At 32.9% G+C, this 23,987-nt stretch overlaps 1 protein-coding gene across 4 annotated transcripts in view; it reads left to right on the forward strand.

The window, feature by feature from the left end:
- Positions 1 to 23,987, forward strand: part of LOC118199042 (uncharacterized) — a 450,062-nt gene that overhangs the window by 336,674 nt on the left and 89,401 nt on the right. The window contains exon 1 of one of the 4 annotated variants that reach the window (XM_035370821.2): positions 14,071 to 14,185. The exons of the other annotated variants lie outside the window; for them this stretch is intronic. The gene's annotated coding sequence lies outside the window, so the exon portion shown is untranslated. Of the gene's footprint in view, positions 1 to 14,070; positions 14,186 to 23,987 lie in introns of those variants that run through there. 4 annotated transcript variants of the gene reach the window in all.

Genomic DNA, 23,987 nt, shown 5'->3' on the forward strand with positions numbered 1-23,987 from the left:
ATTTATAGAGTTTAACTTTCTTTAGTAGCATAAACTAGTGTCAAACTTATAATAAACTTGGAGCGAATTATCTTTGAAGTTCACGTCAGAGATTTGAAAAGCTTAAAATAAAATTTTTCTTAAATCAGAACTTGAATATATAACACATGTACCGTGCTTACAAAATCAGCCACCACTTGTGGCAATGTAACTTAAATTAACAGCCGAATTCAAAACTTAAAACTTAGTCTAGTCGTCCAATGTAACTTTAATTTTAAGTTAGTTCAGAACTTCTCATCAGCATAATTAAATACCGGCACCAGTAACATAAACCGAAGAATTACAATCTTATCAGAGTTGGGGAAACCTAGTGATGTGGCTTCGAGAGGCGCAAACACAATCCAAAAATCTCAACTTAAATACTCTCTAACTGATTTACATTTCTGGTGAGGAAATGGAAATGAGAAATGATAGTAAAGGCTAAACTTGATTAATGCAAAATAATAGTAACCGTACAAATTTTTAACTTATTTACTTGTTATACTCAAAGGGAAAGTAATTGAGTGGGTTCATATCTCTCATTTATGAAAATTCTTTCCACAAAACGAAAACAGCGCGTATTGGCAGTTCATTATCGTTGTATAGTTTCTGGATTATAATGATTTACGAACCCTTGTGTGTTTCTGTACCCAGCCGATTAATTCCCTGGACTCAATTTATCTCGCACTTAATAATTCAGTATTTTAGCTGTCTAGATATTCAAGTAAGTGGAAAATTTTTGATCGAGAGCTATGTTAGTTACATCTGGATTATTTTTCCATACACTATAGATATACTTCTCTTACTTTTAGAAAACTGTAAAATTGCCGATAGTGTGTTTGTCGATACCAGCCAAAGAGATGATTGCATGTCGATCTGCATTTTAATTATCTAAAGCAAATTATTTACTGAGTGATTTGAATAACGAAATCCTTGGCAAACAAACTGTTGGTCAGTTGCGCACATACGAGGTTGCCGTATGGAAAAAAAAATAAATAAATAAATAAATAAAAATAAAATAATGGTATCTGGACTTGAGCAACTCTAATTTTGAAACAAATACCTGACTGTACTGAAACACATAAATTTATCCTTCTGTAGAAATATATTGTATTCAATTTTCAGCGACGTCTTTTGACCTCAAAATTAAACAAAATGAGTGCGTTCGTTAGACGCATATTGCTTGATTAATGATGCATTGTTCTACTAAAAGATAAGAAATCTCGCGCAATCACCTTAACGCACACTTATATATATATTCTTTTTAAGTGCACATATTTTTCCATGTTCTTCCATAAACTGGAACGTTGTGTTGTATATGAGATTTATCTAAAGAGTGCAAAGTTCTGCCTCATTTATAATAAACGGCATTACAAATATTATTTGTCTTAAAGTACTAGTCTACAGTTACAGCATATGTTCAGAAGTTTCTTTTATCATTGAAAGTTTCTCTGGCATTATTAGTCTCGATTTGTTTCATTTATTTCAGATATATGTAAACTATTTCACGATAAAAGAAAATGTGCTTTGTTCTCAGTTCTTATCTGAACGATGACATCTGTAATTTGCCTCTATGTGCCATGGAAAGCCGATATGAACCGTGAGCATGACTTTGTATTCGCGATTTCAAAACATAACCGCATTTATACGGAATTCCGTATAATCCAATAGCTGGACACTTGCTTACGAGTATTCTTTGGGAAAATCCAAATCCATCGGTCTTTAGGCTTATCGTCACTAAAAAACGGTGCCCGAGTTTCATCACAAAGGGGTTGACCGATGTTGCACTAACAGCTCTAATGGAACGATGTCAAACACCAGGGTACCTAGGCTCTAAGCCCTACCTCCTGTAGAACATATTTACATTTCGACTAGATAGTAAAAAATAATTAAGAAAAGATATATATATATATAGTTTATATATATATACTTGTATGTACACTATTTTTTTAAGTAAGTCCTAGCTAGAATAAATAAATTGAGCTTGGTTTTATAAAGGTAAAAGTTAGATTTCACTAAAGGAAGAAAACATATAGCAGTCTAGCTGGTGAAATGAAGCTGTAATAAAGATATGATATGGCAAGGGGCGAAACAAAATCCGTTTGGGTATAGGCAACATATTAATTGCAACAGCAAGAACAAAATACAATAGATATATAATATAATGTTATACAGATACAACATTGTGCTGATGAATCATACATGAGTAATTACGTGATCCAAGTATTTAAGATAGCCAGTGGCCTGTTTATATTCTTTAGGTCATTGTAATCATAATTTGCAATTTTTATGACCGGATTGTCAATTTGTTGCTGTCTTTCATGAAATTTCCTGGCCAGATTATTAATAATGTATTCTTAATTGAACTACCCTTAGTTCTTTCTGTATTCTATTATTACGAATATACCATTCGAAATTAGTGATGTGGCATAGGACACAATTTTGAACAGTTCGCAGGCGTTTTCGGTTCGATTAGGCATATGCCCAAACTAGACCTTACATAACAGAGTTTGGGACGCAGAATGGATTTATAAATTAGTACCTTATTATCTACTGATAAAATATTGTTTCAAGCAATTAAGGGGAATGTTGCACTAGCGAGAAGAGAGGATGGACACACACAAACCAAGACTTACCGTCACATTCGTAAATGTCACAGTGATTTGTTTTTCAAGAATGTCAAGGTTACACGCGAGTATCGAACTTTCACGGACTAGCAGCCATTATCTCTGCTGTCCAAAACGAAGATTCCTGATAATCCGTATATGCAAATGGATATCTTGCGGTAAATTTTGATTAATAACTCCTATGCATACGTAAAATATTACTCATTTTAAACAATGCATTTTCTGTTTCTTTCATGCGTATAATATAAAGGGATTCTGACGTTTTAGCCTATAAGAGAGAATATAGCGCCCCCCGAAAAATGTAGCACTTCATAATGTCGCAGTACTGCATAATGTTGTGCTCAGTTTCAAGTCATAACGGAATGAAAGTCTTACTTTATAAAGCACATGAAGAGTGGAACATTTTTCCAGATCGCGCATGCGTATTTGGAGTCAGGGTTGCCGTGGAACATCCCGTTGACAGAACTGGCATTTTTTTGTAATTTAGAAATATCGTTTGCTTTAATATGTAATTTGCTTTAATTGCTTTAATATGTAAAAAGGTTTTGGACATCTGTACATCATGGATAACCGAAATTGTGTAGACTGAATCAATGGAGGCAAGATTATGGTGTAATAGTAACTCTTATCAGCAGTAAAAGAAAAGAACATCTGTAAAAACAAAAGCTCTTGAATATCTGACTATGAGAAGCTAATTTTAGGCGTACAGAAAGCAAAAACAACTAAAGAAAAATTTGTTTATTTATTTATCTAGTTTATTTATTTTCCTCGCATGGGATAACATTTTCCATGAGGCTGAAGGTTATTTGCCATAAAAAAGAATTACCAGTGAAATTGTATTACCGAAATCGAATTTAATGTCTTCTCTCATGTGACTGTGTGTTCAGGCACATGAAGAATGCCACTTTTCATTTGCCTGAAGAGTCCGTAATGAGATTCGAATTACGCTAATTTATCATTTACCGCTTCTTTGTAATTTTACTTGTGTCTTAAATAACTTTTGTTTTTATGTTAAAATGTTTTAGGATTGTTTAAACTTTAATCAATATTTTTAACATTCAAATCTGATTTGAGTTTTTCATTCACTTTTTATTAGTCAGTTTTCTCATTATATGTTCATTCTTATTGTATTTAAACTTTATATTGCAATTTATTTTAACTTAGTGTCAAAAATTATTCACGGGAACCACAGTATCACATTTGTTTAAAGCAATAGCATGAAGAATTCCCTTTTTACCTTGATTTCTAATTTTGCAGCTCAATGCGCAAAATTCTTGACCGCACAGGTCTTTTTTAGTTTGTTTTCCTTTCTTAAATTATTATGATTATATATATATGTATCTATAGCATATATAAAATGAAACATAAAAATAATTTAAAAATTTAAAATATTTTTTTTAAACCCGTCTTGCGCTATAGCGGCAGGATTGAAGTAAAATAAACTTAAAGCATCTAAAGTTAACATCAAATTAGAATCAAAGCAAGGCAATTCCTCAGAAATATTAATAATTGCAGCCGTGTATAAGAGGCTTAACAGAATATCTAAACATATCAAAATTAAAATAATTCATTAGTAGAACAAATCCGAAAAATAAAAATGCGAAAAGGAAAAATATGCGTAATTCATATAAACTCGAAAAATCGAATCTCAAACGTATCCAGAATTTTCCGTACGCGCTTACGAAGCACTCAGATACGTTTGAGATTCAATTTTTCGGTTTTATATGAATTTTAATGTCTTAAATGAAAATTTAATTGAATCTTTTTTTCGGTTTTTGATCTCAAATGAACCATGAGAACGAAACATGTTTTCGAAACATATTAATCGACTTTTATGAAATTTTAATTCATTTTCCGCTGATGAGTTCTGAATTGGAGTTTCAGTAAAAGGAGGCTAATTTTTATAATTATGCATATTTTTCCTTTTGCATTTTTATTTTTCGGGTTTGTTCTACTAATGAATTCTTATTTTAATTTTGATATGTTTAGATATTGTGTTAAGCCTCTTATACACGGTTGTAATTATTAATATTGTTGAGGAATGGTCTTGTTTTGATTCCAATTTGATGTTAACTTTAGATGCTTTAAGTTTTATAGTATAAGTAAGAATCAAATCAGTGGGAAAGTAAAAATTTCTATGATTGATAACACATCTATCAAATCGCCGTTCATTCTTTCAAAAATAGCGAAATTTGCATACATACAGTGAATGATGTTGTATCGCCAAGATTACATCACCCGAACGAACTTCGATGAAAGAGAAGGTGATTACCGAGTCGCCGAATAGAAAGCGAAACTTGAATTTCCTCCTTGCTCAACTGCAACTTATGGATGGGTTCCTCCAACAAAAAGGAATTATGTGACGGCTTTTCTGCTGCAGCAAGAGAAAATAGCCAGTGCCCAGACTACCTTATTAAACCTTGACCTCGACACTGAGCAACTCCGAGTCGAGAAATATGTATTCAAAGAAAACAAAGAACTCTTGCGGTTTCTAGTCGCTTTACTGATTCTGCACGCTGCTTTTTCTCCGCTATTGCCCGCTAGTAGAGTTGTTGGTTTACCTGATGAATTTCACCCATGAGCAATTTACGGATATTGGACTTCAACTTTACCGGTTATACCTAAAGCTGGTTAATTGATTACAGAAAGCATGCGGGGGATTATCCACCTTAGTCAGACTTGCTCGTTTAATTGAAAAAATTGTAGTAAAATAGGCAAGAGCTCTCTCCCTAATGAAGAGATGCCTTCGTGGAGAACTTTAAAAGCGAAATTGGCTTATATTAATGTTACATATTGGGAAGATAGCAAAAACATTATGTAGCCAATACGAGAATAAGGAATCGAACAACTAGGCTTGAGTGACTTTAACGATTCGGCCACTTCAAAAAATACTAAAAATAATGTAAAGGTTTCAACAATAATACTGAGATTATAAAAGCATATTACAGTTACTCTGGATTATCTGGATGCGGATTATCCGTCGAAGAATGGTTCGAGAGCCGGGCTTTCAATGCTTTATTGTTGCGGATATCCTTTCAAATGCTACAGAGAACAGGAGAGACATTTTCACGAGGCTTTGAAAATACAAAGGAAGAAGGCACTGCCAATTACATAGTCCCGAGATAGTTGTCACTTCTGTTGAAACACTACTGAACTTCGTCGTCTAAAAGGGGGTTCGAATAAAATGATAAAATAATACACTCATGTCCAAAATTATCTTTACATACCCAAAAATGATGATATTCAATGAAATATCGAATCAATGTGATCCGTATTTGCAGGGAATGTGTGAAAACCAAGCCTAATTAGCATTATCCAATCAAAAGTAATCAAACGGTTTGTGATATGCAAATATAGGCGTTACGTCATCCAAGGGTGAATCAAGCGCTTTGCGCATACTGAATATTTGAGTGAATTTCTGCAACATAGCGTTTGATTTCAGTGTGTAGGGACTCAAAGCGGTTTGTTATGGCTTCGAAGTATCATTTGGAAGAATCTGTAAAGTGGCGAATTATCGGCCGTTTAGAAGCAGGGCAGTCAATCATGGAAACAGCCACATGTCTGAATATTTCAAGACAGACAGTCTCTAAGCTATGGAAACAGTTTCAAAATCATGGAAGTGTTGTAAGGAGGCCTGGACAAGGTCGGAAACGAATGACAACTGCTTCTGAAGATCGGTATCTGGCATTAACTGCCCGTCGTAAATGAAAGGCTACTGCTCGCCAGTTAAGTTCAGAGCTTGCAGCCGCCACTGGAACTGTTGCATCACAGCAAACAATATACAGAAGGCTTAATGAAAAAGGCCTTTATGCCAGAAAACCAAGGGTATGTGTTTTACTGTCTTCACAGAAAAAGAGGGATCGCTTTAATTGGTGTAAAGAACATCAAAACTGGACTGCACATCAATGGTCCCATGTTCTCTTTACTGATGAGTCGCGGTTTAGTTTAACTGGTGATTCTAAACGTGTTTACATCTGGAGGGAGTCAGGAACACGAAATGATCCCTCGAACATTGTGGAACGTGACCGTTTCGGTAGTGGAGGTGTGATGGTATGGGGTAGAATAATGATCGATGGACGTACGCCCCTACACGTTTTCAACAGCGGATCTGTGACAGGCCAGATATATCGGGATGAGGTCTTAGATCCTTATGTAAGACTTTTCAGGGGTGCATATATGGACCTGACTTTTTATTTATGGATGATAATGCCCGTCCACATCGAGCAAACCTCGTTGATGAATTCCTTGAAAGTGAAGACATTAAGCGAATACCTTGGCCACCAAACTCTCCTGACCTTAACCCGATAGAGAACTTATGGGACTACCTTGGAAGAGCAATTGCACGTATACATCCTTCTCCTAGAGATGTAAATGCTCTGAAGACGGCATTGCTGGAAGAGTGGAAATTAATTCCCCACACTGTGGTTAACAACGTTATTTCCAGCCTTAAAACACGTTGTGATATGTGTGTACAAGTCAGGGAAGATCATTTTCCATATTAAATTCGTAAGACTTAATTCTTTTTCTGAATCATTCCTTTTTTTCTTAACTCTCTTTGTCACACTTTATTACAATTTTTATTGTTTCATGCTACAATTTTATATCATATGAGGTGATCTTCAATTTTTTCTTTTGCATTTATGTGTCATCATGTTATGCATGATTCCACGAAAATTCATTAAATTATAAGTCATAGTCTCTGAGAAATCCGTGAATTTATGCATGTAAACATAATTTTGGACATGAGTGTATTTCGAAAAATAAGCAGTGAAATTCAACAAATATTTAAACGTTCTCAAAAATAAAATGATTGATTTTTTAATGAAATAAATGCATGTAATATGCATAAAAATGAATTTATCCGCGTTTTTCAGTTATCTGTGACTGCTTCCCCGGCATTAGTCTGAATAATCCAGAGTAATTTGATATATTTAGATAATGTATTAAATATCTAAATAAAATGTTATGTTTAAACATTTGGATTATCCGTGACCTGCTTCCCCGGCATTCGTTCAGATAATCCAGAGTAATTTGATACGTTTAGATACTATGTTAAATATCTAAATGAAATGTTATGTTTAAACATTTGGCTTATCCGCGTTTTTCGGTTATCCGTAACCGGCTTCCATGGCGTTAGTCCGGATAATCCAGAGTAAAATGCATTTAGAAAAATTGGTAGATGTAGGGATGTGATATATATGCTAATATGTAAAGTTAATTTCTTCATCTTTACCACGTTGTAAAGCATGTTCGGCTAGCAAACGGAAGGTCCAAAATTCGAATCATGGTGAGGCCACTGTTGAAATTTCTGAAAATTTTTTGATAATGAATTTACAATTGCTATAGTCGTGGAGACTATAGCAGGTCACGGTAGGAGGGAGAAAATACCTTACAAGTTAAAGCTTTCTCTGAAATCATTCTGAGGTGCTAGGTAAAGTTGTGTTTTCCATCAACATATAATTGGATTGCTTCACCCCTGTCGATCAAGCTTTTGGAAACTTTTTGCATATCTAACATCTCACACTTTTAGAGCGTACTCTGTTTCTCCCATTAATTTCATCACATAAAGTCATTTCAATGTATTTTTCTGACGATTAATACAATTTTATAATCCTGGCATTCTTTTTGAAAAATCTTACATCTTACTCAAATAGAATTAATGATGAACCATAACTGTTTAGGATTATAAATTACGGATATAGTATATATATATATGGTCTCCAGGCTGCAGAAGACAAATTCGCCTTCTTATACTTTAGTGAATTTAAAGATATATAAAAGCAATCACTCCTACTACATTTTGAGCTATGCTATAATTATGCGTAAAAAGAACAAACGTGCGTATTGGTATAGGTACGTATCAATAGAAATGGTTTGTGTGACGCTGAAATTAAAAAATGTGATATGAATACCTTCGATCAGGGTGGTATTCGGCCTATTAAATTATACACAGTTTTGCTGCACTTCATCTAAACTTTTTTTGCTCGAATTTTATTAGAGATATATTTCTGATTAAATCAATTCAGTTCTCACTTCGCTGCAAGGCAAAAATACATAAAAACTCAAAACGTCTTCATTAAAAATTGTGAAATACAGAAAAGACTAAAACACCCAATACAGTTAAAAACAGTTTAATTTTTTTTTTTTTTTTTTATTTTTTATTTATTTATTTATTTTTTTTTTACAGTTAAAATTAGCATTTCTATGGGAAAACAAGCAATTTGGCCAATGGCCAGGAAGACAAAAAATAGAATGTTACCTTTTGGCCCCATTTGACCAAAAAGGCCAATGAAGTTGGTGCACCAACTGACTTAATTACTTGTTATACTGAGTTTCAAATGTAAATGAATGGCGGCCTCATTAGGCCTAACGCCATTTTTAAATTGTTGATAATTTTTCAACTATTGCATATATATGTATATATAGTATATTAATTAGCCCGGTTTAATGTTTTAAATACTTACCCCTTAACAAGTTCTGTTTGAAACATTAAATAGGGATGATTAATTTATTATATTTTCGTAGCTTCTTCAATTTTAATGATTACACAACTCTTTTGATAAGTTTTAACTTTTCGTACAGAAAGCTTAGATTGCCTCTTTGATTACCCTAAATTTTCACCTTTACTTTTAAAACATCTTAATTCATTCTCCACCCTACACCTTTTTCCTCAGATAGGATAATCAAAATTTCTCTTCCTTTTGATCTCATTCATTGCAACAAAAAAGGGAGATATATTACTAGATGCTATTGCAGTTCCATATAGAAAATTTCCACGTTCTGCAGCTAATCGTTTTTAAGTTATGCCAGATACATACGTATGTACGTACAGACATCACGAAAAAATTCCTTCCGAATCCATTTTTAAATCAGTTAACGTCTTGCATATTCTTAAGTATATGCTTTAGAATTTAGTTTTTCTTAATGGCAACTCCACATTTTTTTTGCCGCAGTAATTTGCAGTCATCTCACCATCAAAATATCCGATAGTGTCATGTCTTCGCTTTATTCAGTGCACAGAAGTATTGTTTAGATGGAATTGAAACATGTATAGAAATTTTGTGGAATTTTAGGCGCCCTCGCAGTCTGTGGAAAATTTTCGTAATTTTCATGGAAAAAATTAATAGCTAAACTGACAAAACTTTTGCAGTTTTCATGGAAAAACGTAATAGCTAAAGTGACAAAATGTAAGAAGAATTATGCATTACACTCAATATTTTCCTCTAATTAAGCAAAATTTTGGTACTCTATATACCTATTCTTAAATTCCATTACCAAAGTCCAGCTTTTGCAAATTTAGAATTTGCTAATACCACGCCCCAAATCTTGTCTTTATGAATTGTCACGAAAAAGGAAAATAGCGCATCTATTTTTATACGTGTTGACACTTCATTCGTGATGTGGTTTTGCAAAGTGTCTTCCGATCATTTAGATAATAAATTTTAAAATACATAACATGACTTTTCTTAGTTGTTATCAATAAAATAGAAATTAGCAAACAGATTCAGGTATCATCTACTACATTCTATTGCTATAATCAGAATTCAGACCAGCGAGTTATGTAAGGGTCCATTGCACAGGACTTCAACATTTCCGCGTAGGAATCGAGGCTTCGCAAGAGTTGTTGCGAAATTTTATGGTAAATACAACTTTCGAGATTTCTTTTAAGTATTAGGTTTAGAACTATGTTGCTCAAGAGATTTCCAAAGCTTAAGAAATATCGTTGGTTTTATTTTAGTAAATGCTCTTAATATCTTTTAATCGGGAACAGAATTAAACGGTTTCTTGTCCTACATCTACATTCCGGTGATTAATTTATAGAGAAGAACTCGAAGCAAATGGGCTTTAGCCCAGAAGTTCTATTAGTCTCAAAACGGCATTTTGCGTTGAATTGCTTTAAATGTCTGAATCACTTTTCATATTGTTGCCACCGAATATTATCACCCTGTATTATATTTAAAGAAGCTAAAAATGAAGAATCTACATGAATGTATGTCTGTTTCTCGCACTGTGAAAAAACAACGGTACCTAGAGTCATCCAAATTTGAATAACATGGTCCTGTACTCGAACATGGGCACTTAAAAGTCCGAATTTGGAATTTGTTTTATTATTTATTTTATAAAACTTTAAACGGATTTTTGATTAAAAAACTCAACAATTTCAAAGCAAGCCGTGGCAAAACTATAGGGAATAAAACATTTTTATCTCCAGTGCGCGAGACTGTCTATCGGAAATTCTAAAGAAGTGTTTTTAAATATTTTTAGCACAATGTGACGTTAGTCCAAATGCTCTCGAAACGTGTATGTGTCTTTAAAAAAAAAAAAAAAAAAAAAAAAAAAGTCCGTTCTCTACGTTCTTTTCAAATGATTTTTGAAAAAGATAAAGAAACCATTAAAAAAAAAATCTAAAATTTTGCTGTCAAGCTGAAAAGCAAAGATGCTTAAATATTCTTCTTACCGTGAACTTGAAGATATTTTATAAAAGTGGTTTAAAGAATCTCGAGCTAATCAAACTGCCATTTTACAGATCACGTGATCACAGACCAATGTTTGGGAAATCAAAAAATAGATGTTCATTTTGATTGTAAGAAATTGGAAAGCTTCTAGTCTGCTTCTGCTAATTAAGAATTATTCTGCAAGAGGCATTTTCGACTGAAGTCTGTTTTTACTTCCTTGAACGAAGTGAGGATATATTCGCGAAAAATTTCCGGTGTCGTATTTCAACGGAAATATGTATTTTAACCATTTCCCAATCCATTTGGATAATTTTTTATGTGTGACATCTGAACATACGCACAGAATAAAGGCCTCTGTTTTTCTAGACACAAAAAAAAAAAAAAAAAAAAAAAAAAAAAAAAAAATCGTATGTCGCATAACTTAAAAACGATTAGTCGTAAAACGTTTAAATTTTATATATGGGACATCTAGTTGTGCACCTCCCTTTTTATTGCAATCGACTGTACCATTCGTATCTGTATATCTATCTATCTATGTATATTCTCGGCCTTACCCGTCTTAAAAGTCCTTTCCAGGCCTTTATTTTTGCTATCGTCGTCACATACTTCCACTTACAGAAATGTTTTAAATGGTGAAAATATTCATGTGTTGGCAATGTCAAATTTAAAAGAAAATGAATTTTTGTCAAATAATGAAATCTAACTTTTATTTCGGTCTCCCGGTATCTATACTTATATTTGAGAAAGTTTTATACTCCTTTTGAAAAAATAAAATGATAAGTAATTTGACAAAAATTAACAGGGATATTTAATTTTAAAATTTGCAATTTTTGATCTCATTTTCTACGTGCCTTGAGGGATCAGTTATTCAAGTGAGAATAATTTCAGGAAATAAGTTTAAATGAAGTGCAGCGAAAAATGTGTATAATTTAATAGGCCGCTTCAGAAAGACATGTATTGCCCACATCAGATTCTTCTAATTTTGCTGCCAGATTTATATGTGTCAGTTTGTACATCTTTTTTTTTTTTTTTTTTTTTTTTTTTTTTTTTTTTTCATATTAAAAAAAAATAAATGTTATTGTAATTTAATTTTGCCAAATTATATTTGGTAATTATAGTTATGATAATTAATGGTATTCAGTTAATTATATTTTATAGAAGAATTCTCTTTATGTATTTCTGGCTGGAGTGCAAACTTTGAGTGTTATCCCATTAATGTTTTTAATATAAATATAAATATAAATATACATACATATAATATATATATATATATGTCATAATAAAGAGCAAATCAAAAGACGGAACACTGTAGATGCGTGATTAGACCCATATTGAAGAAGATTTTGATTGCGTAGTATGCTAGTCATGCTAACTTGGTAATATCTAAAGAACTAGGCAGTCGAGGCAGTTTTAATTCCATTTTTATTTGCAACTGATATTTGTGGCCACAATCACTTGGCACTCTAGTCGTGCCTTTCCACAGAAGATTTACATTTTTGATATTGTTGAGATCGAAAGCAAGCCAGCGAAATTACATCTTAGTACAGTAGACAGCAAAAGCTGAAGTGCGTAGTTATGAAGGATGGAAGCACGGCGAAAAGAAAAGTTTTGGTTTATAAAGGCAGTTTCAGTTCCCAATTATTACGTCTTCAGAGCTGCGCGGGCCGTAGAGTGATCTTGAAATGACGCAATGCAGAGAAGTTATTACGATTTTAGAATAGAGAGGAAGAATTAATGTTTATAGTTATATTATAATTCTGATTCATATAATTTTATCTTACATATATATATATGGGGTCAGCATTTTATTTAATAGCTGCTAAATATTTAGTTCTAGTTTATGAATATTAAAAAAAAAAAAAAAAAGAAAAAAGAAACCTTTATTCAAGGTTTGGTCATTTACTAACATTTTCTACGTTTTTTTGTTGTTTAATTTATGAAACACGTTAGAAATAATTTAAACTTAAATAAATGCGTATATATATTTTTCAAGTTTTGGAAAGGAGGGGGTGGGGAATGATCTTCTAGCAACGGTGAAAGGGGTGTAAGGTTGAGAACCGCTTGTCTAGAACCTTGGATGGTCGTTTTATAGAATTTTAAAGAAGAAGGGGGGGGGGAAATGTGAGGAAAAAAAAAATTTTATATAAATAAAACTCCTTCCTATGTATGATTTCGTACCCCTCTGGATGTTAGGAAATAAGCGATATATTTTTTTTTACTGTATATATTTGTAAAATGTCAAGTTGCCTACATAAGACGATAGCTGTTTTCAAGGGGGTATTTCAGGGAAAAGATAACCATCTTAGATTATGTCAGTATAGGGCGGATGAAGAACCAGTGCAGCTACACCTGTCGGCAGAATTTAGGGACAGCAAAATTTATGTAATTTAGAGAAGAACTGAGTAAAATTTCCTTAACGGCCAGTTTTCATCTTCCTCTCTATCAAACTGCTCTTTATTATCTGTTCAATTTCTGTCCGAAGATGTGGAAGTAATTGTAATTTTATAACAAAGGTACTTCGTGATTTCACTTTGGTCCAAGCAGAAAAATTCAAGAACGGAAATTTTTTTTTAAATTTAGATACCGGAGAGTAAAATTTAGAACCCGCATGCATTCCAGCGGGTGGCAAAATGCCTAGCGCGGTCTCTGTGTCAGTATTACTTATATTTTTCTCGCTCTGGGCGCGGACGCTAAGGCCGTATACAACAATTTGTTTGCAATTCGTCAAATAGTTCAGTCTTTATGTCATTTCTGAAACGCCTGCTTATCCTTAAATTTTCATTTATCTTATCTGTCGTGCGTTATCTTAACCAAATCGTGGATCTATTAGTAGGTCTGAAATCTTTACAAGTGACCCCTGACGCCATTCGCTTCACAAACTTTCTTCGCACGTGACCATGACTCCTCGCGTGGCAGTTTGACCTTGTCGTTCTCTTTCCCCACGCGCCCCCTACCCCGAGAGGGAGATGGCAGTGATAGGTGCGTGCAAACAATTGCATTCCGGTAGCCACTCCACACTGTGCTTTGACAGTAACGCGGGTTTTCCAAGTAGCACAAAACCAGTGAAGTGGTAGACTGGCTTGGGTAAGTGGACATCTTGAAGTTCTATACTGAAATTTTATGGTGACTTTTTTTGTTTTCAGAGCTTCTAATGAGTGGTTACTTTTTTCTTAAACTAAGCTAAGATGATAAAACTGAAATGTTTTGTAATTGTTTAATCATGATCTTGTGTTTTGGCCATGAAAATTTCTAGGCCCTGTACAGTTTTGGGGAAATTGAAAACATGCAGTATTACGCGGTTACATTGTTGCTTGCTATTCCGTGGTTTTGGATATTTCGTGAATTTTGCCTAAATCCACACATAAATAACGCATCCAGCATTAAAATAATAATTCTTCGAATATCAAGAGTTTCTCCTATGATTAATGTCTTAAAATAGCTTAGAATGTGAGAGCTGGTGTAGAGGTTTAATCCATTAAACCTCTCGATTATCCTCTATCAGAAACTTCATTTTGCAGACAAATATTAAGTATAAACGCCAAATGAAAATTTAAAAAATGCTTTTAAAAATTACTTTTGGGAAACATGCATATGTTATATGAGTATAGAAAGTAAATAAATGTATGCACATGAGGCGATTTTTATTTACCTATGCATGCATGAACGTAGATGATTTTGTGTGTTTACGCTTGCTATGTATTGTGTTTTGTACTTTTAACTGTATAGGTTATTTTTTGCTTAACTAATTTATTATATAAAGAAGGTGTATTGTGTGTTCCGTTATATAAAGGTAACTCTGATATTTCTAAAATGTGTATTTTAAGTTATACAATTTTAGTAAAATGCGCTAACAACTAAAGTATGTGGTACTAACAACAGCGAATTTAAATCAAAATATTGAATGTAATGTTATCACATTCTTAATATAATCGGGAGAAATATAGTGGACGTAAAAAAAGCCGTAAAAGAAAAATTTAAACTAATACAACTGTCTTTTCTTTCATCATAGAAAAAATAGGTATGTTATAAATGTCTTTTAATTAGTGTTAATTGTGAAATGAAATTTTTATTTATTTATTTTTAATTTATTTGTTTTGAATAATACATATTGCAGTCTGAGTATGTGGTATATCATTAGACTAAAGTTTTGGCAATGAAATTTTAAAACTATTATTAGCTACCGTAATTGTTTTTTTTTTGGGGGGGGGACAATAATTTTTACATATTACTAATAAAATTGGTTTCCAAACGAGGCTAATGTAGTAAATAAAAATGCATGCACACTCGTTTTTGTATCAGTTAAATTAAGTATTATAAATTGGCAAAACTCAATTAATTTGAATGAATTTTCATTTCACATGAAAAGACTCAATGCATTTCAACAGAAACTTGTTTGTCATGTTTTCTTCATTGGGATCAGGTTACTCTGCGTATATGCTCTGGTTCATTCACTGCAACCGTAGCAGGAATATAGCGCCATCAGTTAAGAAGAGGAAGCAAAATGAAGTGCCTTTAGCCTCTTCATTGTAAATTTAACGTCCAACTAACTTTTGTTTCGTTTGTCAGATTTGACTATTATATTTTCTTATTTATGTTGATATAAGAAAAAAGGAATGCATCTTGTTTCACTGACAATACTCATTGAAAAATAAGAATGCATTACTTTCTTGAAATGATTTTTACATGTTATCTATTCGATAATCCAGGGTTTTGATTTCAATAAATATCAAAAGACTCAAGATTTGACATTAGGTATTAAAAGTCACTTTCTTAGAAGAAATTACTGTCTTCTTTTCCTTTCAAATTTTTAACAAAAGAGCTGGCTGTTCTTTTTTACGGATTGCTCATATGTAGGATGCAGAATATTCATTCACATGGATTCGTTCGTTTAGTAGTCAAGAGGTAGGGCTGATCGTCTTAAGTTGCGTCACCGCCTTTTACTATGTTTCTAGCATAGAATAAATGCTCATGGACGTTCCGTTATGGTTGTGATAACGCCTAGTTCGTACGTTGTCTATACATGCTTCCGGTCTAAGTAAGGCGTCTTAACTTATGCATTGTCCTTGGCCCTTCTTTTTGTTATCGCTAATTGTAACTTCGCTGCTGAAGCTATTCATAGTTGTTGACGCCGTCCTACTGACCGTGGCAGTGAGTCCAACGCCCGTCATAATGTCGCCTAATACTTTCTTAAAAGGTTTCCAAAACAGATGCTTGTCATACAGGTGTCCATTGCTATTCAGCAGTCTGCTGGTGTGTCTTTTAGCAGGTCCCAGGCTAAAGAGAGGCTGGGCTGGGTGATTTCTTTGAGGGCAAGGATGTAGACGCGAACCCTCTCGGGGAGTATACCGGATGTTATATAACGTCTTTCAAACAAATATGATATTTCATCGATTTTCGCATAGAAGCATTTAGTTAATGAAAGAATAGCTGCACAGATGTCAAAGAGAGGATACTGTCGACACAAAGAATACTAGAATATGCAGCAATCACTTTAATGAATCTGATTATGGAAATGATATAAAATAATAGGTTGTTAGGATTACCGACAAAAAAAAAAAAAATGATCTATCCAAACTGTTAATATACCTAACTTAATTAGTTATCAGAATACATTAAGGCAGCAAAGGCAACAGAATATATATATATATGTAAAGACGGAATTTAGAATTCAAATTCTATAAAGGCTTATCGGAAACTGGGAAATGATAATAGCAATAAGCCATGAGGAACTGGGTGAATCTATGCAATGCTGTAATTGTTCAAATCTCCAAAACAATGTGAGTAATTACACGCTCTGAGAAAACTTTATTTTTTAAAGCAGACAGAGAAAACAGCATTTAAAAATTATTTTCTATCAAAATAAATAAATAAATTAAAAAAAAAAAAACTGTAAGCTTTCAGATTTTACATTCCGCCCAAAGGGGTGTTTTTTTAACGTCTCTTTGGGAGTGCCTTTATATATAAAATATGTTCGCACTTAAATCATAAAATTCAATTCAACACCAATATCGCAAAATAATTTTAAATCTTCAGAATTTCCGATACACAGTCTTGCGCGCTGGAGATATTCCCCCCCCCCGTACAGTGTTGCCATTGCTCCCTTGGAAATCCTTGAGTTTGTTAATCAAAAATTTGTTAAAGTTTTACGAAATATGAAATAGATAATAAAAGAAATTCCTAACTTGGGCATCCGCATGCTTATAGTCGGATGGAAACGTAGTTTATTCAAAATTGGATGGCTCTAGGTACCGTTAATTTTACCACAATTCAAGAAACATACATACATTTATGCAGATTCTTCATTATTTAATTTCTTTAAATATGATACAGGGTTGTAATATTTTATCTCAACAATTTGAAAAATTAACCGGCATTTAAAGTTTTCAACGCAAAATGCCAAAACGAAATTAATAGCCCTTCTGGGCTAAATATGAAAGGAATACAAAGCTAATATTAGAAAAACGGAATGAATGAAATTCTGCATAAAAATAAATTACAAACAGAATACTATATATAGTGCTAATATTTAAGAATATATGCATGAAAATGTTTAGAGTGGTATTTGTATATTTTAAACTGGTATTTGTTATACAAATAGTTTAAAATATTTTCATTATTTTTGAGTAATTGACACTGCATAATAATGCTGATGATCCAAAATAATGCTTTTATAATAATCATTGCAAATATTACAAAAAATTTGATTAACTCGTTCCAAGCGCTAACTGAAGCATAAAAGTAAAAAAAAAAAAGGAATTTTTTTCGATTTAATGCATTATGAAATCTATTATTAGCACGAATTGTTTTTTAATGAAGTAGATGAAAAAGGCCTTTCTAGCAAATATTCTGAGAATGTGCTTGCCTGCATATTTTTATTTAATTTTCCCATTATAGAAATTATTTTGTAACTAACATGAAAAGCATTATTTGGGCAAATATTTGTCATTTTAACGCAAAAGGAATTCTTCATTAAGAGAAGAAATTTATCAATACTTATTGTTCGTAGGTGACTACTTATAATATATCTTTAAAATTTATTTTGAAAATAATGAACAACATTTAATGTATATTCGACCTTAAAAATTAGTTTAAGCTTATTTTTTATGTGTACTATAATTCAGTATGCCGTAGCTATATCACTAGCTTAAATACATATAATTTCAGGACCTAAAAATCCCGACTCATATGACTGTACGATTCTTAACAGACTTTATTTTCAAGAAAATACTTATATTGAAACTTAAGGCTGAATAAGGCACAGTCTCTGGAGAGGACTTTCGGCTCGCCTTACTCACATTACACTCACATTACTTTCCCATGATATCCTATTATCACCCTTGCCTGAAAGTGTATGGCCGTACCATAAGTTTTTTTTTTTTTTTTTTTAAAGCGCTGGGTTGTCTGTGCAAGTGTAAAAGCCGAACGAGAACAAACAAATAAACTGGTAATCGAAATGAAATTGGATGCCTTAAAAGACTGTCAAAAGAAAAGCATGGATAAAATTGCCATGGACTTAGGTGTTGAACGAATAACCCACCCTTTTCCCCGTAATATTCGACATTTTCGGTAACCATAGACTCCAACCTTCAGCAAACCTTGTCAGTAGTCAACGCGCGAACGACATTTTTACAACTTTGAAAATGTGCGCGTAGCGTATGTTGTAATTAACCATTCATTAATTTTAAATTAATAATTAATTGTAATCAATTTTATTACATTTAAAATCCATATACATATAAAACTGAATAATTAAAAATATACCTTGTAAATTATATGCACATTTAATTAGAAATTTTCTTTTAACTCCTCAAGCATTCACTAAAAAAAGTACTTCAAATCACTACTAATCATAGAAAAAATCAGAAGCTATAAATCATATCTTTATTCTGGATATGATTTCTACAGGGAAATAAAATTTAAATAACCAAGAATGATACATATAAGTATTAAACAAAATACGCATAATTTATGAATGCAAAGATTTATATGTAGCATGCTTAGCAAGCTTAAGTTCTGATTTTGAGAATGTTTTTTTATAACACAGTTCTTCATTTGCCTGCATATTTATTTTTTCAATCAAAACTGCTTCAAGAGTTTTAAGACCTAAATTTGGTCGAAATTCCGTCTGATTTTTTTTAACAATAGAAAAAATTCTTTCGCAAGCTGCATTTGAATGAGGTATTATTAAGACAGCAAGCATTACAGAAGGCAATACTTTGTATTTAATACACCCATTCATATTTTTTAATTTGGCAATTTCTCCCCATGCTATATCAATACGCAAATCTACAATTTCTTTCAAATCATCTACTTGATACATGGAAAATTCAATTTCTACTTGATTAAGACATTTTTCATCAATAATGGATGGAAAAGTATTCATCAAGTAAAGAACAGATGAAAATGAGACTTCAGTTCTCAAGTTGATGTCAGCAACTTCAGCATGTTTTAGAAATGGATCACTCAGTGGAAATTTATTAATTATATATGAACATGCAGTTACAAAAAAAGCTCGCACAGAATTGAAAAATGATTTCACTTCACTTTCATTCAACTTGACATTTTTAAAATATAGTCTTGTTTCCGCACCAATCACTAAATTTTCATTTTCTTTTTGTTTACTATACTTCTGAAATGGAATAGACGTTAGAGTAACATCTTCATTTTCTTTAGAAATTACTGATGGTTTTACGAATCTAACAAATAAATTCATTAAAAGTTCAAAAAGTTCTCTTCTCAATTTATGTATATAAGGAGCTTGTTGTTGCAAATTAATATTTACTGTTATAAACAAAGGCAAAGTATTTTTCAAAAATAACAAGTACAATTTGGTGGTCGGTGACTGTAAAATTTTTTTAATGTTTTGCAATCTCTTTCCTTCATTCTCACTGTTATCTGGTTTATCTCCAAAAAAAATTATCACAGCATCCCACTGTTCCAAAATCCTTGTTATAGATTCTAAAAGAGACAACCATCTCGTACTGCAATATTTCAAAATTTTATGAGATTTTGCATTCTGTCCCAAAATTTGTTGAGCAACTTTGAAGCTATGCTTCCGTTTCGAACTTTTCTCCAAGTAAAAATATATATCTATTATCAACATTTCAATTTCTGAGCCAATTAATTTTTCAGTAGCTTTTTTTGCAGCTATATGCAAGAGGTGGCACGGACAACCTCGGGTGATTATACTTGGTTGATGCATTTTGATAAATGATGCTACACCTTTAAACTTTCCAATCATATTACTAGCATTATCTGAAGAAAATGATAAGCAATTTTTCCATTCTAAACCTTTGTTTTTAAAGTTTTCATTTATACAATTAAAAATACCTTCTCCTGTATTATTCGTGCATTCTAAAATAGAAATCAATGAAGTAATTATCACTCCCTTTTCTTTACTGTAGTATGTTATAACCAATGGGTACAGTTTGTTATCATTGTTATCATTACTTCCATCAGTACTTAGAGAAAATGATGTACTGCACACTGATTTTATAATATCAGCAACAGTATTTTCTGCAAGCGTTTTCACAATAGCAGCAGTTTTGGTATGACCGCAGCTAAATTTTTTTGCTATGGCAGAATCCGGAAACATTGCTTTGAAAAGCTCTTTGGAATGATCTGAAACAGAAAGCGGTAGATTATGTTCAATTAAAAAACGAACAAAATAGCATTCGGCTTTTATAGGATCTGTTTCATCATCTTTTATTAAGAAATTTGTTATTTCTTTAGATTTTACGGTGCCAAGTTCTATATGCTTTTGAGAAGACACATGCCGTTTACAGTCATCTTTTCCGCCATGAGCAACTGAGAAGTCTTTGTTGCATACACTGCAGTGTGCGTGATTCACAGAAATTTCGGACGCTTTAATGCATGGAAATTCTGAAGAATATGAATCTTTAAACTTCTGCTTTGATAATTTTGGCTTCTTCGTTCGAGGCAGCATTATGATTAAAAATCTTTCACCTGATTCACAGTTCACAAGACACACGCTAAGCTCTCGCCGTAAACTACACAATGCAGCCGAATGCAGCCTAAACACGCATCAGCGAGGAACCTGGGAGACAGACAATTGGGTGGAACTATTGATAAGTCGTTAACGGTTGGAGTTACTGATCTACGATTGGCTAATTCTTCAAAACTAGGAACGCACTCAACACGTGATATATGATAACACGAGTATTCAGCCAATCATCGGATGAATTAGTTGGTTCCGTTTTGCGTACTGGTTCTCCTGCTCTTGTTTCTGTAAAATCCGTAGTTTTTTCCATACTTTTCGTAGCTCGTAGTTTTTCATGAATTTCCGTAGAAACTACGGAGAATCCGTAGTAGTTGGAGTCTATGGGTAACTCGTCACCCTCTCAGTTTATATCTTTGTAATATCTTTTGAATGGAAGAAACTACAGAATGGGGACTCGCACTGTGAGAAGCAAAACTGTCGTTACCGTTAGAATTGACTACAGTCTCTCTGCCGATGAATAACAAACGAGGTAAAAGGATGTTTTTCAACTTTTTTATTATGAGCTGTGAGCTGTATGAAAGTGACTGAAATTTTATGGATTGTTTGATAGCGTACGAATTCTTTGGACTGTATGAAAATTGACTTAGATTTTTCTCCCTGTAATTCTCCTGATTCCGTTATCTATTCTTCATGCTTTCCAATTATACGAACATAAATGTCATGATTGTTTCTGTGATGTCTCCCACTTAATCATCACATGCGAAATTTTTAAAAAATGCAAATGCAAACATGTACTACTACAAACAAACAAAACTTTTCCAGATTTTTAAGAAACTCATAAATTTTCACTGAAATTTCGAATCAGCATCTTTTTTCTATCGTTCTTTTTACTGAAGTAAAAGCAAATGTACCAGAAGAAAAAACATTAACAAGATTTTTATTATTCATGACTTCACCGAAATACCGCTTGCGCCTATCCAAAATCGATACACGGAACGAAAAAAGGAACTCTCTTAAGAATTCGATACTTGACATCAAAAGGAAACCGATTTGCATCTTTCATTTAAATAGCTATGAAATGTTTATGCGCACTGAAAGCACTTACAGCTCTTAAAAGAGTAAGTTAAAATTCTCTTTTAAAAGCTTAAAGCGTTATTTCTTTCGGTTTAATTCTCATGGAAATCAATTATTCAGTTTCATTTCGCCATTTAACTGTTTTAATAGGGGCCGTAGAAGACGGCTTTTTATTGCTCACACAGATCACGTTTCTGATGTGGAATTTCAGTCTTGCCTCCAGGTGGCGCTTCGGCACAGTTCAAAACAAGCACAGTTCTTTTTCATTCTGCTTTGCAGAAAAGAAAAAATATCTAATTTGTAATTGAGATCTACATCGATTGCATCATATGAGACGTTGTTGTCGCTGCGTTTTTTATCGTCCTGCGTACAGATCGCTCTGAATCGAATTTACGAAGATGCACTTTGTTTTCCTTTGTGTTAATGCTGAGGAACAGAAGTTGAGAATGTATTCGAGAATTTAAATTATTCTGTATTTACTTGCTAACTGAGTTTACCTTCCGTAAGGCTTGACTGCTTGCTATTGTTTTTCATCATTGAGATTTCTGATGTCAGTCCAATATGTAGTCGCTTTCAAATATCGAAAGGAAAAAAAAAATTAAAAAAAAAAAAAAAAAAAAAAAATATCAGTCAAGATGTTAAACACCCGTGAAGTGACATTCACTTACGTCCTGAAAAGCTGTTGAATTCATTTCATGAATTATAACAGATATGTGGTCAGATTCCCTAAACTGTTGTCTAGTATTGTCAAAGTATATCGGGAACTGTTTGTTAAATCTACAAATCTTTATACGCGTAAGTTCTGTATTATGTTATTGACATTATATCTACTTTATATCTTTCCTCTTTCTCTCTCTCTCTTTTTTTTTTTTTTTTTTAAATAATGGGAGTTCTCTACAACTTAATGCATTTACATTAAGCAGGAAACACTGTTATTCTGTGAAAATTCTAAAGGATGTCTGAATAAAAAATTTCCAAAATTTTAGATAATTTTATATTTGTACCCAATTAGGCTGGGCCAATATGTGGCCGAGGAGCTGAAACCGCGAACTTTTGGTAATTTCGCAAAAGATCTGTTCCCGGTGACCAAGCTGCATGGGTTTTCATGGGTTTTCCAAGTGTAGTACAATGTGAATCGGGTTCATGAAGGCATCTTTCCCTTTGGGGTAGAGAGCTCTCGCGTGTTTTATCTTAAATTAAAAAGCTCAGCTTTCTCCATTGCGTCACTGCAAAATCTGTTAAATCTAGCAGTGGAATCAAACCCGGAAAGGACCTACCATTGCTAATTCTAGTAACCGTATTTCCATTGTTAGTCCGTATGCTAACTGATGCTCTGTATCAGGAAATGATATTATTTCAGAAAGGAAGCATTTTAAATCACCACTAAAAATTCTTTGCACAAGAATATCTTGCAATTAATAATCCTTTAACTCCATGAAGAGTGTCGGAGTGCAAAGTGTTCATTATGGCAACTATGAAAAGATTTTCCTTCAAGAAAGCGATGCGTTTTTTAGAAGATTTAAAAAAAGAAGCTGCTTCATATTTATACTGCACCTTAGCCAAATCCCTAAGCAGCCAGAGCGGAGCCTAACTTTATTGCCTCCTTAGGAATCGCTATCTGTGAATGAACTTCACAATGTACGGAATCGTGTGGAAGCTGACGAAGAAATATACAACGTTGCTTCTTGGTGGAAAAGGAGATACTATAAAGCCTGTATTCCGTGTACTACCTACACGGAATACAGGCTTGCACGGAATTTAATTTCATTTAAATTTATTATGCTAAAGCTCAAGAGGACCATGCCTAAGAATCGCTTTCCTGAAATACTTTTAAGGGTATGGATTCTATTT

The sequence above is a fragment of the Stegodyphus dumicola genome, chromosome 2, assembly GCF_044657685.1.
Source record: "Stegodyphus dumicola isolate Sdum_Otavi_A_Nest chromosome 2, ASM4465768v1".
NCBI lineage: Eukaryota > Metazoa > Arthropoda > Arachnida > Araneae > Eresidae > Stegodyphus > Stegodyphus dumicola.